The 16,232-nt window shown below is 43.3% G+C and overlaps 11 non-coding genes and 1 pseudogene across 11 annotated transcripts; 1 reads left to right on the top strand and 11 right to left on the bottom strand.

The window, feature by feature from the left end:
• The window catches only part of LOC139235512 (zinc finger protein 665-like), a 132,841-nt pseudogene that overhangs the window by 67,221 nt on the left and 49,388 nt on the right, over positions 1-16,232 (top strand).
• On the bottom strand, positions 1,536-1,617 carry trnas-aga (transfer RNA serine (anticodon AGA)). The gene has a single exon. It is a non-coding gene; the product is annotated as a tRNA-Ser (tRNA).
• Positions 1,834-1,905, bottom strand: trnad-guc (transfer RNA aspartic acid (anticodon GUC)). The gene has a single exon. It is a non-coding gene; the product is annotated as a tRNA-Asp (tRNA).
• Positions 3,493-3,574, bottom strand: trnas-aga (transfer RNA serine (anticodon AGA)). Its single transcript has one exon. It is a non-coding gene; the product is annotated as a tRNA-Ser (tRNA).
• trnas-uga (transfer RNA serine (anticodon UGA)) lies at positions 5,430-5,511 on the bottom strand. The gene has a single exon. It is a non-coding gene; the product is annotated as a tRNA-Ser (tRNA).
• Positions 5,728-5,799, bottom strand: trnad-guc (transfer RNA aspartic acid (anticodon GUC)). Its single transcript has one exon. It is a non-coding gene; the product is annotated as a tRNA-Asp (tRNA).
• On the bottom strand, positions 7,380-7,461 carry trnas-uga (transfer RNA serine (anticodon UGA)). Its single transcript has one exon. It is a non-coding gene; the product is annotated as a tRNA-Ser (tRNA).
• Positions 7,678-7,749, bottom strand: trnad-guc (transfer RNA aspartic acid (anticodon GUC)). The gene has a single exon. It is a non-coding gene; the product is annotated as a tRNA-Asp (tRNA).
• trnas-uga (transfer RNA serine (anticodon UGA)) lies at positions 9,329-9,410 on the bottom strand. The gene has a single exon. It is a non-coding gene; the product is annotated as a tRNA-Ser (tRNA).
• trnas-uga (transfer RNA serine (anticodon UGA)) lies at positions 11,263-11,344 on the bottom strand. The gene has a single exon. It is a non-coding gene; the product is annotated as a tRNA-Ser (tRNA).
• trnas-aga (transfer RNA serine (anticodon AGA)) lies at positions 13,197-13,278 on the bottom strand. The gene has a single exon. It is a non-coding gene; the product is annotated as a tRNA-Ser (tRNA).
• Positions 15,148-15,229, bottom strand: trnas-aga (transfer RNA serine (anticodon AGA)). Its single transcript has one exon. It is a non-coding gene; the product is annotated as a tRNA-Ser (tRNA).

Raw genomic sequence — 16,232 nt, 5'->3', positions numbered from 1 at the left:
AGAACTGGACACCATGAGAAGTCGACAGACACATTGAGAGACAGAGACAAACCGACAAACAGGGAGAGACAGACACCGAGATAGAGACAACGAGAGACAGAAAGTGTGAGACTGAGAAGGAGAGGCAGATTGGGTGAGAAAAAGACGCAAACACATACAGAGACAGAGATTTGTGTGTTTGATCTATTAAGAGAGAAAGGGAAAGAGTGAGAGAAAGACAATGATAAAGACAGTGACAAGGAGAGAGACAGATAGAGAGAAAGAGATAGAGACTAAAACAGAAAATGATGGAAATACTTCTCAGGTTAGAGGCAGGGACTAACAGAGACAGGCAAAGAAATGGACAGACCGAAATGATGGGAAAGAGAGAGCCAGTCAGAAAAAGAATCTGAGAGAATCCCATTGGAACAGACGTGGGCACCGTGAGAAAGAGACAGATTGAGAGACTGAGACAAACGGAGAAACAGGGACAGACAGAGTGAGTCAGACTGAGAGAGACAAAGACTCAGACATACAAACACATACACAGCTCTGTGGAGAGAGAGAGAGAGGCAGAGACCGAGCGACACAGATACATTTCACAATTTCATTTCATTATCGGTTCAGAGTGACACATAATTACAGAAAATTGTTGATTCAACCGATGAAAATCGGACATCACTGATCAGAATGGGAGGAAATCTGTGTTAAAATAAATAGAAACCAGGAGTGGGGAAGAACCTACGGTGGAAACCCTTTGAAGTTTAAGGCCAACGACATAACCACTCGTTTATCCTGGCCCTGTGAGAGCTTGGATTCTGTCTTTGTGACAAACTGGGCTTCAACCCCAACCCCACATACAAACACATGCACATTGTCTTTTAGTGAGCATTTACGAACATTTTTAGTAATATTTACACGGGGGCAACTCTCCTACTCTGTTTCGAGTAATGCTCTGGGACCTTTCATATCCACCCGAGGGTGCAGACGGAGCTTCAATTTAACATTTCATCCGAAAGTCAACAGCTTCAACATTGCAAAATTCCCCAAGTGCTGCACTTGAGTGTTAGCCAAGATGATATGCTCAAGTCCAAGGAGTGCGACTTGAACACACAAACTCCTGATTCAGTCGAGAATGCTGCCACTGAACCAAAGCCGATACAAAATTTCACAACCGTATTATTTTCCCCAAGTCCTTTTTATAAGTTCCAGGACATACCAAATTCATGGTGATGATTTCCACAGACAGTTGCACATACACAGAGACAAAAATAGAGATAGACAGACACAGAGACACACATAACCAAAAATTTACACGCACCAACGGGCATGCACAGCTGCCTTAGACATCTCGAGGGATGGACAGGCTGAATCACTGTCGCAACTTTGACTGATTGTTGCGATTTTTTAATCGGATGTATCGTGAATATTGCAGATTAATAAAAATGAGAACAAATGTCAGTGTTGAAAGGTGTCGGACGTTATTCCAATTATCACATGATCAGTTTGTTCGAGAACTGGTTAAATTGTGAAATGGAATGAAAAATGCTGAGAATCGTAGTCGGCAGGATTCGAACTTGCGCGGGAAAATCCCAATGGATTTCTAGTCCATCGCCTTAACCACTCGGCCACGACTACTGTGTCGCTGGCTTTTTAAACGTTACTCAGAAAAAACTCAGTCATCCATCTCTGTGCAGCAACGGCCAAAGAATCCTGAAAAGGTCTCCGTCAGCTAAAAATCTGGAAGAGGCAAACTCCTCTCCCTGTATTTTCACAGTTCGGATTTCGCTCTGGAATTTTTAATATGTATGTACCAAGAAACAGAAGTAAAAATCAACATTTTGAAACATCTGCCTCCCCGTCGGGGAATTGAACCCCGGTCTCCCGCGTGACAGGCGGGGATACTCACCACTATACTAACGAGGAACTGACGGATAGCTGCTCTGTCGGAGCAGGAATCGAGCTGTGAACAGAACTGGACACCATGAGAAGTCGACAGACACATTGAGAGACAGAGACAAACCGACAAACAGGGAGAGACAGACACCGAGATAGAGACAACGAGAGACAGAAAGTGTGAGACTGAGAAGGAGAGGCAGATTGGGTGAGAAAAAGACGCAAACACATACAGAGACAGAGATTTGTGTGTTTGATCTATTAAGAGAGAAAGGGAAAGAGTGAGAGAAAGACAATGATAAAGACAGTGACAAGGAGAGAGACAGATAGAGAGAAAGAGATAGAGACTAAAACAGAAAATGATGGAAATACTTCTCAGGTTAGAGGCAGGGACTAACAGAGACAGGCAAAGAAATGGACAGACCAAAATGATGGGAAAGAGAGAGCCAGTCAGACAAAGAATCTGAGAGAATCCCATTGGAACAGACGTGGGCACCGTGAGAAAGAGACAGATTGAGAGACTGAGACAAACGGAGAAACAGGGACAGACAGAGTGAGTCAGACTGAGAGAGACAAAGACTCAGACATACAAACACATACACAGCTCTGTGGAGAGAGAGAGAGAGGCAGAGACCGAGCGACACAGATACATTTCACAATTTCATTTCATTATCGGTTCAGAGTGACACATATTTACAGAAAATTGTTGATTCAACCGATGAAAATCAGACATCACTGATCAGAATGGGAGGAAATCTGTGTTAAAATAAATAGAAACCAGGAGTGGGGAAGAACCTACGGTGGAAACCCTTTGAAGTTTAAGGCCAACGACATAACCACTCGTTTATCCTGGCCCTGTGAGAGCTTGGATTCTGTCTTTGTGACAAACTGGGCTTCAACCCCAACCCCACATACAAACACATGCACATTGTCTTTTAGTGAGCATTTACGAACATTTTTAGTAATATTTACACGGGGGCAACTCTCCTACTCTGTTTCGAGTAATGCTCTGGGACCTTTCATATCCACCCGAGGGTGCAGACGGAGCTTCAATTTAACATTTCATCCGAAAGTCAACAGCTTCAACATTGCAAAATTCCCCAAGTGCTGCACTTGAGTGTTAGCCAAGATGATATGCTCAAGTCCAAGGAGTGCGACTTGAACACACAAACTCCTGATTCAGTCGAGAATGCTGCCACTGAACCAAAGCCGATACAAAAGTTCACAACCGTATTATTTTCCCCCAAGTCTTTTTTATAAGTTCCAGGACATACCAAATTCATGGTGATGATTTCCACAGACAGTTGCGCATATACATAGACAAAAATAGAGATAGACAGACACAGAGACACACACACGTAACCAGAAATTTACACGCACCAACGGGCATGCACAGATGCCTCAGACATCTCGCGGGATAGACAGGCTGAATCACTGTCGCAACGTTGACGGATTTTTGCGATTTTTTTAAACTGATGTATCGTGAATATTGCAGATTAATAAAAATGAGAAACAAATGTCAGTGTTGAAAGGTTTGGGACGTTATTCCATTTATCTCATGATCAGTTTGGCAGAGAACTGGTTAAATTGTGAAATGGAATGAAAAATGCTGAGAATCGTAGTCGGCAGGATTCGAACCTGCGCGGGAAAATCCCGATGGATTTCTAGTCCATCGCCTTAACCACTCGGCCACGACTACTGTGTCGCTGGCTTTTTAAACGTTACTCAGAAAAAACTCAGTCATTCATCTCTGTGCAGCAGACGGCCAAAGAATCCTGAAAAAGTCTCCGTTAGCTCAAAATCTGGAAGAGGCAAACTCCTCTGCCTGTATTTTCACAGTTCGATGTCGCTCTGGAATTTTTAATATGTATCTCTACCAAGAAACAAATGTAAAATTCAACATTTTGAAACAACTGCCGCCCTGTCGGGGAATTGAACCCCGGTCTCACCGCGTGACAGGCAGGGATACTCACCACTATACTAACGAGGAACTGACGGGCAAGTATTCTGTCGGAGCAGGAATCGAGCTGTGAACAGAACTGGACACCATGAGAAGTCGACAGACACATTGAGAAACAGAGACAAACCGACAAACAGGGAGAGACAGACACCGAGATAGAGACAACGAGAGACAGAAAGTGTGAGACTGAGAAGGAGAGGCAGAATGGATGAGAAAAAGACTCCAACACATACAGAGACAGAGATGTGTGTGTGATCTATTAAGAGAGAGAGGGAAAGAGTGAGAGAAAGACAATGATAAAGACAGTGACAAGGAGAGAGACAGATAGAGAGAAAGAGATAGAGACTAAAACAGAAAATGATGGAAATACTTCTCAGGTTAGAGGCAGGGACTAACAGAGACAGGCAAAGACATGGACAGACCGAAATGATGGGAAAGAGAGAGCCAGTCAGAAAAAGAATCTGAGAGAATCCGATTGGAACAGACGTGGGCAAAGGGAGAAAGAGACAGATTGAGAGACTGAGACAAACGGAGAAACAGGGACAGACAGAGTGAGTCAGACTGAGAGAGACAAAGACTCAAACATACAAACCTCTGTGAAGAGAGAGGCAGAGACCGAGCGACACAGATACATTTCACAATTTCATTTCATTATCGGTTCAGAGTGTAACATAGTTACAGAAAATTGTTGATTCAACCGATGAAAATCGGATATCACTGATCAGAATGGGAGGAAATCCGTGTTAAATTAAATAGATACCATGAGTGGGGAAGAACCCACGCTGGAAAAACCCTTTGAAGTTTAAGACCAACGCCTTAACCACTCGGCTATCCTGGCCCTGTGAGAGTTTGGTTTGTGTCTCTGTAGCAAACTGGGCTTCAACCCCAACCCCACATACAAACACATGCACATAGTCTTTTAGTGAGCATTTACGAACATTTTGAGGAATATTGACACGGGGGCAACTCTCCTACTCTGTTTCGAGTAATGCTCTGGGACCTTTCATATCCACCCGAGGGTGCAGAGGGAGCTTCAATTTAACATTTCATCCGAAAGTCAACAGCTTCAACATTGCAAAATTCCCCAAGTGCTGCACTTGAGTGTTAGCCAAGATGATATGCTCAAGTCGAAGGAGTGCGACTTGAACACATAAACTCCTGATTCAGTCGAGAATGCTGCCACTGAACCAAAGCCGATACAAAAGTTCACAACCGTATTATTTTCCCCAAGTCTTTTTTATAAGTTCCAAGACATACCAAATTCATGGTGATGATTTCCACAGACAGTTGCACATACACAGAGACAAAAATAGAGATAGACAGACACAGAGACACACATAACCAAAAATTTACACGCACCAACGGGCATGCACAGATGCCTTAGACATCTCGAGGGATAGACAGGCTGAATCACTGTCGCAACTTTGACTGATTGTCGCGATTTTTTAATCGGATGTATCGTGAATATTGCAGATTAATAAAAATGAGAACAAATGTCAGTTTTGAAAGGTGTGGGACGTTATTCCAATTATCACATGATCAGTTTGTTCGAGAACTGGTTAAATTGTGAAATGGAATGAAAAATGCTGAGAATCGTAGTCGGCAGGATTCGAACCTGCGCGGGGAAATCCCAATGGATTTCAAGTCCATCGCCTTAACCACTCGGCCACGACTACTGTGTCTCTGACTTTTTAAACGTTACTCAGAAAAAACTCAGTCATCCATCTCTGTGCAGCAGACGGCCAAAGAATCCTGAAAAAGTCTCCGTTTGCTAAAAATCTGGAAGAGGCAAACTCCTCTACCTGTATTTTCACAGTTCGATTTCGCTCTGGAATTTTTAATATGTATCTACCAAGAAACAGAAGTAAAAATCAACATTTTGAAACATCTGCCTCCCCGTCGGGGAATTGAACCCCGGTCTCCCGCGTGACAGGCGGGGATACTCACCACTATACTAACGAGGAACTGACGGATAGCTGCTCTGTCGGAGCAGGAATCGAGCTGTGAACAGAACTGGACACCATGAGAAGTCGACAGACACATTGAGAGACAGAGACAAACCGACAAACAGGGAGAGACAGACACCGAGATAGAGACAACGAGAGACAGAAAGTGTGAGTCTGAGAAGGAGAGGCAGATTGGGTGAGAAAAAGACGCAAACACATACAGAGACAGAGATTTGTGTGTTTGATCTATTAAGAGAGAAAGGGAAAGAGTGAGAGAAAGACAATGATAAAGACAGTGACAAGGAGAGAGACAGATAGAGAGAAAGAGATAGAGACTAAAACAGAAAATGATGGAAATACTTCTCAGGTTAGAGGCAGGGACTAACAGAGACAGGCAAAGAAATGGACAGACCGAAATGATGGGAAAGAGAGAGCCAGTCAGACAAAGAATCTGAGAGAATCCCATTGGAACAGACGTGGGCACCGTGAGAAAGAGACAGATTGAGAGACTGAGACAAATGGAGAAACAGGGACAGACAGAGTGAGTCAGACTGAGAGAGACAAAGACTCAGACATACAAACACATACACAGCTCTGTGGAGAGAGAGAGAGAGGCAGAGACCGAGCGACACAGATACATTTCACAATTTCATTTCATTATCGGTTCAGAGTGACACATAGTTACAGAAAATTGTTGATTCAACCGATGAAAATCGGACATCACTGATCAGAATGGGAGGAAATTTGTGTTAAAATAAATAGAAACCAGGAGTGGGGAAGAACCCACGGTGGAAAACCCTTTGAAGTTAAGGCCAACGACATAACCACTCGGTTATCCTGGCCCTGTGAGAGTTTGGATTCTGTCTCTGTGACACACTGGGCTTCAACCCCAACCCCACATACAAACACATGCACATAGTCTTTTAGTGAGCATTTACGAACATTTTTAGTAATATTTACACGGGGGCAACTCTCCTACTCTGTTTCGAGTAATGCTCTGGGACCTTTCATATCCACCCGAGGGTGCAGACGGAGCTTCAATTTAACATTTCATCCGAAAGTCAACAGCTTCAACATTGCAAAATTCCCCAAGTGCTGCACTTGAGTGTTAGCCAAGATGATATGCTCAAGTCCAAGGAGTGCGACTTGAACACACAGACTCCTGATTCAGTCGAGAATGCTGCCACTGAACCAAAGCCGATACAAAAGTTCACAACCGTATTATTTTCCCCAAGTCTTTTTTATAAGTTCCAGGACATACCAAATTCATGGTGATGATTTCCACAGACAGTTGCACATACACAGAGACAAAAATAGAGATAGACAGACACAGAGACACACATAACCAAAAATTTACACGCACCAACGGGCATGCACAGCTGCCTTAGACATCTCGAGGGATAGACAGGCTGAATCACTGTCGCAATTTTGACTGATTGTTGCGATTTTTTAATCGGATGTATCATGAATATTGCAGATTAATAAAAATGCGAACAAATGTCAGTGTTGAAAGGTGTGGGACGTTATTCCAATTATCACATGATCAGTTTGTTCGAGAACTGGTTAAATTGTGAAATGGAATGAAAAATGCTGAGAATCGTAGTCGGCAGGATTCGAACCTGCGCAGGAAAATCCCAATGGATTTCAAGTCCATCGCCTTAACCACTCGGCCACGACTACTGTGTCTCTGACTTTTTAAACGTTACTCAGAAAAAACTCAGTCATCCATCTCTGTGCAGCAGACGGCCAAAGAATCCTGAAAAAGTCTCCGTTTGCTAAAAATCTGGAAGAGGCAAACTCCTCTACCTGTATTTTGACAGTTCGATTTCGCTCTGGAATTTTTAATATGTATCTACCAAGAAACAGAAGTAAAAATCAACATTTTGAAACATCTGCCTCCCCGTCGGGGAATTGAACCCCGGTCTCCCGCGTGACAGGCGGGGATACTCACCACTATACTAACGAGGAACTGACGGATAGCTGCTCTGTCGGAGCAGGAATCGAGCTGTGAACAGAACTGGACACCATGAGAAGTCGACAGACACATTGAGAGACAGAGACAAACCGACAAACAGGGAGAGACAGACACCGAGATAGAGACAACGAGAGACAGAAAGTGTGAGTCTGAGAAGGAGAGGCAGATTGGGTGAGAAAAAGACGCAAACACATACAGAGACAGAGATTTGTGTGTTTGATCTATTAAGAGAGAAAGGGAAAGAGTGAGAGAAAGACAATGATAAAGACAGTGACAAGGAGAGAGACAGATAGAGAGAAAGAGATCGAGACTAAAACAGAAAATGATGGAAATACTTCTCAGGTTAGAGGCAGGGACTAACAGAGACAGGCAAAGAAATGGACAGACCGAAATGATGGGAAAGAGAGAGCCAGTCAGACAAAGAATCTGAGAGAATCCCATTGGAACAGACGTGGGCACCGTGAGAAAGAGACAGATTGAGAGACTGAGACAAATGGAGAAACAGGGACAGACAGAGTGAGTCAGACTGAGAGAGACAAAGACTCAGACATACAAACACATACACAGCTCTGTGGAGAGAGAGAGAGAGGCAGAGACCGAGCGACACAGATACATTTCACACTTTCATTTCATTATCGGTTCAGAGTGACACATATTTACAGAAAATTGTTGATTCAACCAATGAAAATCGGACATCACTGATCAGAATGGGAGGAAATCTGTGTTAAAATAAATAGAAACCAGGAGTGGGGAAGAACCCACGGTGGAAACCCTTTGATGTTTAAGGCCAACGACATAACCACTCGTTTATCCTGGCCCTGCGAGAGCTTGGATTCTGTCTTTGTGACAAACTGGGCTTCAACCCCAACCCCACATACAAACACAGGCACATTGTCTTTTAGTGAGCATTTACGAACATTTTTAGTAATATTTACACGAGGGCAACACTCCTACTCTGTTTCGAGTAATGCTCTGGGACCTTTCATATCCACCCGAGGGTGCAGACGGAGCTTCAATTTAACATTTCATCCGAAAGTCAACAGCTTCAACATTGCAAAATTCCCCAAGTGCTGCACTTGAGTGTTAGCCAAGATGATATGCTCAAGTCCAAGGAGTGCGACTTGAACACACAAACTCCTGATTCAGTCGAGAATGCTGCCACTGAACCAAAGCCGATACAAAAGTTCACAACCGTATTATTTTCCCCAATCATTTTTATAAGTTCCAGGACATACCAAATTCATGGTGATGATTTCCACAGACAGTTGCATATACACAGAGACAAAAATAGAGATAGACAGACACAGAGACACACATAACCAAAAATTTACACGCACCAACGGGCATGCACAGCTGCCTTAGACATCTCGAGGGATAGACAGGCTGAATCACTGTCGCAACTTTGACTGATTGTTGCGATTTTTTAATCGGATGTATCGTGAATATTGCAGATTAATAAAGATGAGAACAAATGTCAGTGTTGAAAGGTGTGGGACGTTATTCCAATTATCATATGATCAGTTTGTTCGAGAACTGGTGAAATTGTGAAATGGAATGAAAAATGCTGAGAATCGTAGTCGGCAGGATTCCAACCTGCGCGGGAAAATCCCAATGGATTTCAAGTCCATCGCCTTAACCACTCGGCCACGACTACTGTGTCGCTGACTTTTTAAACGTTACTCAGAAAAAACTCAGTCATCCATCTCTGTGCAGTAGACGGCCAAAGAATCCTGAAAAAGTCTCCGTTTGCTAAAAATCTGGAAGAGGCAAACTCCTCTACCTGTATTTTCACAGTTCGATTTCGCTATGGAATTTTTAATATGTATCTACCAAGAAACAGAAGTAAAAATCAACATTTTGAAACATCTGCCTCCCCGTCGGGGAATTGAGCCCAGGTATCCCGCGTGACAGGCGGGGATAATCACCACTATACTAATGAGGAACTGACGGATAGCTGATCTGTCGGAGCCGGAATCGAGCTGTGAACAGAACTGGACACCATGAGAAGTCGACAGACACATTGAGAGACAGAGACAAACCGACAAACAGGGAGAGACAGACACCGAGATAGAGACAACGAGAGACAGAAAGTGTGAGACTGAGAAGGAGAGGCAGATTGGGTGAGAAAAAGACTCAAACACATACAGAGACAGAGATTTGTGTGTTTGATCTATTAAGAGAGAAAGGGAAAGAGTGAGAGAAAGACAATGATAAAGACAGTGACAAGGAGAGAGACAGATAGAGAGAAAGAGATAGAGACTAAAACAGAAAATGATGGAAATACTTCTCAGGTTAGAGGCAGGGACTAACAGAGACAGGCAAAGAAATGGACAGACCGAAATGATGGGAAAGAGAGAGCCAGTCAGACAAAGAATCTGAAAGAATCCCATTGGAACAGACGTGGGCACCGTGAGAAAGAGACAGATTGAGAGACTGAGACAAACGGAGAAACAGGGACAGACAGAGTGAGTCAGACTGAAAGAGACAAAGACTCAGACATACAAACACATACACAGCTCTGTGGAGAGAGAGAGAGAGGCAGAGACCGAGCGACACAGATACATTTCACAATTTCATTTCATTATCGGTTCAGAGTGACACATAGTTACAGAAAATTGTTGATTCAACCGATGAAAAACGGACATCACTGATCAGAATGGGAGGAAATTTGTATTAAAATAAATAGAAAACAGGAGTGGGGAAGAACCCACGGTGGAAAACCCTTTGAAGTTAAGGCCAACGACATAACCACTCGGTTATCCTGGCCCTGTGAGAGTTTGGATTCTGTCTCTGTGACAAACTGGGCTTCAACCCCAACCCCACATAGTCTTTTAGTGAGCATTTACGAACATTTTTAGTAATATTTACACGGGGGCAACTCTCCTACTCTGTTTCGAGTAATGCTCTGGGACCTTTCATATCCACCCGAGGGTGCAGACGGAGCTTCAATTTAACATTTCATCCGAAAGTCAACAGCTTCAACATTGCAAAATTCCCCAAGTGCTGCACTTGAGTGTTAGCCAAGATGATATGCTCAAGTCCAAGGAGTGCGACTTGAACACACAAACTCCTGATTCAGTCGAGAATGCTGCCACTGAACCAAAGCCGATACAAAAGTTCACAACCGTATTATTTTCCACAAGTCTTTTTTATAAGTTCCAGGACATACCAAATTCATGGTGATGATTTCCACAGACAGTAGCACATACACAGAGACAACAATAGAGATAGACAGACACAGAGACACACATAACCAAAAATTTACACGCACCAACGGGCATGCACAGATGCCTTTGACATCTCGAGGGATAGACAGGCTGAATCACTGTCGCAACTTTGACTGATTGTTGCGATTTTTTAATCGGATGTATCGTGAATATTGCAGATTAATAAAAATGAGAACAAATGTCAGTGTTCAAAGGTGTGAGACGTTATTCCAATTATCACATGATCAGTTTGGTAGAGAACTGGTTAAATTGTGAAATGGAATGAAAAATGCTGAGAATCGTAGTCGGCAGGATTCCAACCTGCGCGGGAAAATCCCAATGGATTTCAAGTCCATCGCCTTAACCACTCGGCCACGACTACTGTGTCGCTGACTTTTTAAACGTTACTCAGAAAAAACTCAGTCATCCATCTCTGTGCAGTAGACGGCCAAAGAATCCTGAAAAAGTCTCCGTTTGCTAAAAATCTGGAAGAGGCAAACTCCTCTACCTGTATTTTCACAGTTCGATTTCGCTATGGAATTTTTAATATGTATCTACCAAGAAACAGAAGTAAAAATCAACATTTTGAAACATCTGCCTCCCCGTCGGGGAATTGAGCCCAGGTATCCCGCGTGACAGGCGGGGATAATCACCACTATACTAATGAGGAACTGACGGATAGCTGATCTGTCGGAGCCGGAATCGAGCTGTGAACAGAACTGGACACCATGAGAAGTCGACAGACACATTGAGAGACAGAGACAAACCGACAAACAGGGAGAGACAGACACCGAGATAGAGACAACGAGAGACAGAAAGTGTGAGACTGAGAAGGAGAGGCAGATTGGGTGAGAAAAAGACTCAAACACATACAGAGACAGAGATTTGTGTGTTTGATCTATTAAGAGAGAAAGGGAAAGAGTGAGAGAAAGACAATGATAAAGACAGTGACAAGGAGAGAGACAGATAGAGAGAAAGAGATAGAGACTAAAACAGAAAATGATGGAAATACTTCTCAGGTTAGAGGCAGGGACTAACAGAGACAGGCAAAGAAATGGACAGACCGAAATGATGGGAAAGAGAGAGCCAGTCAGACAAAGAATCTGAAAGAATCCCATTGGAACAGACGTGGGCACCGTGAGAAAGAGACAGATTGAGAGACTGAGACAAACGGAGAAACAGGGACAGACAGAGTGAGTCAGACTGAGAGAGACAAAGACTCAGACATACAAACACATACACAGCTCTGTGGAGAGAGAGAGAGAGGCAGAGACCGAGCGACACAGATACATTTCACAATTTCATTTCATTATCGGTTCAGAGTGACACATAGTTACAGAAAATTGTTGATTCAACCGATGAAAAACGGACATCACTGATCAGAATGGGAGGAAATTTGTATTAAAATAAATAGAAAACAGGAGTGGGGAAGAACCCACGGTGGAAAACCCTTTGAAGTTAAGGCCAACGACATAACCACTCGGTTATCCTGGCCCTGTGAGAGTTTGGATTCTGTCTCTGTGACAAACTGGGCTTCAACCCCAACCCCACATAGTCTTTTAGTGAGCATTTACGAACATTTTTAGTAATATTTACACGGGGGCAACTCTCCTACTCTGTTTCGAGTAATGCTCTGGGACCTTTCATATCCACCCGAGGGTGCAGACGGAGCTTCAATTTAACATTTCATCCGAAAGTCAACAGCTTCAACATTGCAAAATTCCCCAAGTGCTGCACTTGAGTGTTAGCCAAGATGATATGCTCAAGTCCAAGGAGTGCGACTTGAACACACAAACTCCTGATTCAGTCGAGAATGCTGCCACTGAACCAAAGCCGATACAAAAGTTCACAACCGTATTATTTTCCACAAGTCTTTTTTATAAGTTCCAGGACATACCAAATTCATGGTGATGATTTCCACAGACAGTAGCACATACACAGAGACAACAATAGAGATAGACAGACACAGAGACACACATAACCAAAAATTTACACGCACCAACGGGCATGCACAGATGCCTTTGACATCTCGAGGGATAGACAGGCTGAATCACTGTCGCAACTTTGACTGATTGTTGCGATTTTTTAATCGGATGTATCGTGAATATTGCAGATTAATAAAAATGAGAACAAATGTCAGTGTTCAAAGGTGTGAGACGTTATTCCAATTATCACATGATCAGTTTGGTAGAGAACTGGTTAAATTGTGAAATGGAATGAAAAATGCTGAGAATCGTAGCCGGCAGGATTCGAACCTGCGCGGGAAAATCCCAATAGATTTCTAGTCCATCGCCTTAACCACTCGGCCACGACTACTGTGTCGCTGGCTTTTTGAACGTTACTCAGAAAAAACTCAGTCATCCATCTCTGTGCAGCAGACGGCCAAAGAATCCTGAAAATGTCTCCGTTTGCTAAAAATCTGGAAGAGGCAAACTCCTCTACCTGTATTTTCACAGTTCGATTTCGCTCTGGAATTTTTAATATGTATCTACCAAGAAACAGAAGTAAAAATCAACATTCTAAAACATCTGCCTCCCCGTCGGGGAATTGAACCCCGTTCTCCCGTGTGACAGGCGGGGATACTCACCACTATACTAACGAGGAACTGACGGATAGCTGCTCTGTCGGAGCAGGAATCGAGCTGTGAACAGAACTGGACACCATGAGAAGTCGACAGACACATTGAGAGACAGAGACAAACCGACAAACAGGGAGAGACAGACACCGAGATAGAGACAACGAGAGACAGAAAGTGTGAGACTGAGAAGGAGAGGCAGATTGGGTGAGAAAAAGACTCAAACACATACAGAGACAGAGATTTGTGTGTTTGATCTATTAAGAGAGAAAGGGAAAGAGTGAGAGAAAGACAATGATAAAGACAGTGACAAGGAGAGAGACAGATAGAGAGAAAGAGATAGAGACTAAAACAGAAAATGATGGAAATACTTCTCAGGTTAGAGGCAGGGACTAACAGAGACAGGCAAAGAAATGGACAGACCGAAATGATGGGAAAGAGAGAGCCAGTCAGACAAAGAATCTGAGAGAATCCCATTGGAACAGACGTGGGCACCGTGAGAAAGAGACAGATTGAGAGACTGAGACAAACGGAGAAACAGGGACAGACAGAGTGAGTCAGACTGCGAGAGACAAAGACTCAGACATACAAACACATACACAGCTCTGTGGAGAGAGAGAGAGAGGCAGAGACCGAGCGACACAGATACATTTCACAATTTCATTTCATTATCGGTTCAGAGTGACACATAGTTACAGAAAATTGTTGATTCAACCGATGAAAATCGGACATCACTGATCAGAATGGGAGGAAATCTGTGTTAAAATAAATAGAAACCAGGAGTGGGGAAGAACCCACGGTGGAAAACCCTTTGAAGTTTAAGGCCAACGACATAACCACTCGGTTATCCTGGCCCTGTGAGAGCTTGGATTCTGTCTCTGTGACAAACTGGGCTTCAACCCCAACACCACATACAAACACATGCACATAGTCTTTTAGTGAGCATTTACGAACATTTTTAGTAATATTTACACGGGGGCAACTCTCCTACTCTGTTTCGAGTAATGCTCTGGGACCTTTTACATCCACCCGAGGGGGCAGACGGAGCTTCAATTTAACATTTCATCCGAAAGTCAACAGATTCAACATTGCAAAATTCCCCAAGTGCTGCACTTGAGTGTTAGCCAAGATGATATGCTCAAGTCCAAGGAGTGCGACTTGAACACACAAACTCCTGATTCAGTCGAGAATGCTGCCACTGAACCAAAGCCGATACAAAAGTTCACAACCGTATTATTTTCCCCAAGTCTTTTTTATAAGTTCCAGGACATACCAAATTCATGGTGATGATTTCCACAGACAGTTGCACATACACAGAGACAAAAATAGAGATAGACAGACACAGATACACACATAACCAAAAATTTACACGCACCAACGGGCATGCACAGCTGCCTTCGACATCTCGAGGGATAGACAGGCTGAATCACTGTCGCAACTTTGACTGATTGTTGCGATTTTTTAAACGAATGTATCGTGAATATTGCAGATTAATAAAAATGAGAACAAATGTCAGTGTTGAAAGGTGTGGGACGTTATTCCAATTATCTCATGATCAGTTTGGCAGTGAACTGGTTAAATTGTGAAATGGAATGAAAAATGCTGAGAATCGTAGTCGGCAGGATTCGAACCTGCGCGGCAAAATCCCAATGGATTTCTAGTCCATCGCCTTAACCACTCGGCCACGACTACTGTGTCGCTGGCTTTTTAAACGTTACTCAGAAAAAACTCAGTCATCCATCTCTGTGCAGCAGACGGCCAAAGAATCTTGAAAACGTCTCCGTTTGCTAAAAATCTGGAAGAGGCAAACTCCTCTCCCTGTATGTTTGCAGTTCGATAGCGCTCTGTAATTTTTAATATGTATCTCTACCAAGAAACAAAAGTAAAATTCTACATTTTGAAACAACTGCCTTCCCGCACGGTGAATTGAACCCAGGGATCCTGCGTGACAGGCGAGGATATTCACCACTATACTAACGAGGAACTGACGGGTAACTGCTCTGTTGGAGAAGGAATCGAGCTGTGAACAGAACTGGACACAATGAGAAGTCAACAGACACATTGAGAGACAGAGACAAACCGACAAACAGGGAGAGACAGACACCGAGATAGAGACAACGAGAGACAGAAAGTGTGAGACTGAGAAGGAGAGGCAGAATGGGTGAGAAAAAGACTCAAACACATAAATATACAGAGATGTGTTTGTGTGATCTATTAAGAGAGAGAGGGAAAGAGTGCGAGAAAGGCAATGATAAAGACAGTGACAAGGAGAGAGACAGATAGAGAGAGAGAGATAGAGACTAAAACAGAAAATAATGAAAATACTTCTCAGGTTAGAGGCAGGGACTAACAGAGGCAGGCAAAGACATGGACAGACCGAAATGATGGGAAAGAGAGAGCCAGTCAGACAAAGAATCTGAGAGAATCCCATTGGAACAGACGTGGGCACCGTGAGAAAGAGACAGATTGAGAGACTGAGACAAACGGAGAAACAGGGACAGACAGATTGAGTCAGACTGAGAGAGACAAAGACTCAAACATCCAAACACATACACAACTCTGTGAAGAGAAAGAGAGAAGCAGGGACCGAGCGACACTGATACCTTTCACAATTTTATTTCATTATCGGTTCAGAGTGTCACACAGTTACAGAAAATTGTTGATTCAACCGATGAAAATCGGACATCACTGATCA

This window comes from Pristiophorus japonicus, chromosome 23 (assembly GCF_044704955.1).
Source record: "Pristiophorus japonicus isolate sPriJap1 chromosome 23, sPriJap1.hap1, whole genome shotgun sequence".
NCBI classification, from domain to species: domain Eukaryota; kingdom Metazoa; phylum Chordata; class Chondrichthyes; family Pristiophoridae; genus Pristiophorus; species Pristiophorus japonicus.
This window is presented reverse-complemented; position numbering and strand designations above follow the sequence as displayed.